The sequence below is a fragment of the Crocuta crocuta genome, unplaced genomic scaffold, assembly GCF_008692635.1.
Source record: "Crocuta crocuta isolate KB4526 unplaced genomic scaffold, BGI_CrCroc_1.0 scaffold1156, whole genome shotgun sequence".
In the NCBI taxonomy this organism is placed as follows: Eukaryota; Metazoa; Chordata; class Mammalia; order Carnivora; family Hyaenidae; genus Crocuta; species Crocuta crocuta.
In genome coordinates, this window is record NW_027528862.1 from 290,739 (window position 1) to 291,797 (window position 1,059).

At 45.9% G+C, this 1,059-nt stretch overlaps 1 protein-coding gene across 1 annotated transcript in view; it reads right to left on the bottom strand.

The window, feature by feature from the left end:
• LAMP2 (lysosomal associated membrane protein 2) overlaps nucleotides 1-1,059 on the bottom strand; it is a 28,938-nt gene that overhangs the window by 3,686 nt on the left and 24,193 nt on the right. The gene's annotated exons all lie outside the window — the stretch shown is intronic.

The window sequence follows — 1,059 nt, forward strand, 5'->3', positions numbered from 1 at the left end:
AAAGAGCTTTTAGTTAATCAACACATCGCAACTGTCTACAGGTACAGTTAATATCCACAGACAAAAAGTGATCTAATACTATTACCCAGAAGATAAAGGCACAGATTAGACCTCGGGCCAACAGAATAAATTGCAACGAAGTAAACCGTGACAGAATCGTTTTTCCTCTGCCTTTTGTTTCCCATTTTTGGACCCAAGGTGTAGTCACATGGCTCTTCAACACTCAACAATTCAGCCCCTCATTTTATTCCTCATGTCACTTGCTGAGGCCTCGCCTCCTCTAGCCTGCATCTTGACAGTCTCTTAACTGGGCTCCCTCCCTGCCTTGTCAGCCTCTCCAGCTGGGATCTTTCCTTCACTGCTATTATCTTTGTGAAGCACTCATCTGATCAGCCAGTCATTCTAATTATTGTAGTGTTTAGCATGTACAAGGCAATGTATCTAAGGGCTCCAGGGAGCCGGCCACGTGGACCAGNTAAAAATTAAAAGGAGATAGATGACTTCCAAGTAGGGGAGAAGCAAAGTGATACAAGCCTAGGGATAGGCCATTTGAACTAACTAGGACTCAATTAGGAAACAAGCAGGAAAGGGTATTCGAGAAGGTAGCCAGAAAATACGCATCATCACAAGTACGCTTAGCATTTGAAAATGGACTCGGTGCCAAAGCAATGTTCCTAAAACTTCACATAGGAGGCTTCATCGAATAATTATAACACCCCATTCTTGGANCGAACCCAGGAAGTCTAGCTGGAGAGCCTACGTACTGATTACTACGATGTTGTCCCACCTCACTGAATGTGCACAGGGCACAGGTGCGGGGAGCATGGGATTCATGAGAAGGGAGAGAAGGAAACATAAAGCCGGACGCGCAAGTTACATNGGTGGGGTGGGCACCACTGTGGAATTTAGAAGTTATCTTGTGGTAAAACAGAACCACTGAGGGTTTCTGGGGAAGAGCTGTGCTGCAGGACGACTGCACTGATGCAGAAGAATACTGAGGGAGGAGAGGAAGAGGAAGGACTAGTTAGGAGGCTGTTTGAACAACCCAGGTAAGAGGTC